Source organism: Alligator sinensis, unplaced genomic scaffold, assembly GCF_000455745.1.
Source record: "Alligator sinensis unplaced genomic scaffold, ASM45574v1 scaffold859_1, whole genome shotgun sequence".
NCBI lineage: Eukaryota > Metazoa > Chordata > Crocodylia > Alligatoridae > Alligator > Alligator sinensis.
The window spans coordinates 406,007-406,742 of NW_005842656.1; positions in this window are offsets into that span (position 1 = coordinate 406,007).

Below are 736 nucleotides of genomic sequence, written 5' to 3' on the forward strand. Positions count from 1 at the left end.
GGGCAGGTACTCGTTGTCGGGTACGATTAGCTATGGGAGTCGGATCAGTGTTCGGGGAAGTTGAGTCTGGAGAGGGATGCCTTGATCCATCTACAGGCTCAGGACTTGGGTGGTCGCCAGGAGGCAGTCAGGGTGATGCCTCCTCACGATTTCCCGAGGCCCCTGCCGGCACGGGAATGAACGGATCAGGTGGGATAGGGGGTCTGGGCATGGGTTTATAATCATCAACTGAATATGAAGGTGGTGCAGAAGGTTTTGGGCATTGAAGGGGAGTTAACAAATTCGAGAAAAGTACAGGGGTCGGGGTGACTAAAGGCTTACTAGCAACATTGTCTCATAAATACCAATAATTCATTAGGTCGAGGAAGAGGTCCTCCAAGATCTTTCGTAAGGCAGCCAGGCAATTTGGGTCAAATGATCCATTTTCTGGCCGTTGTCTTCCCAAATCTAACTGAGACATATGAGACGTCTAATTAATTAAACAGAGTTCTGCCATACGAGACTTGGACAGTTCTGTCCGTCCCTCCAAATGTTTCCAGTTCCTGACCATATAATCAAGGGGTGAATATCCTAGGCCAGAACCCATGATTATATCCAAGCACAAGCAGTCTTATTTCCCTAAGTCCTACCTGCCTAGAAGCTGTTTCGTCCACGTACAACAACCGGCGTTCTCGGACCCCGCTGGCTTTCTCCGTGAGGAGGGGCGTCTTGAGTCCGAGACCCTAGTCATTGGCCG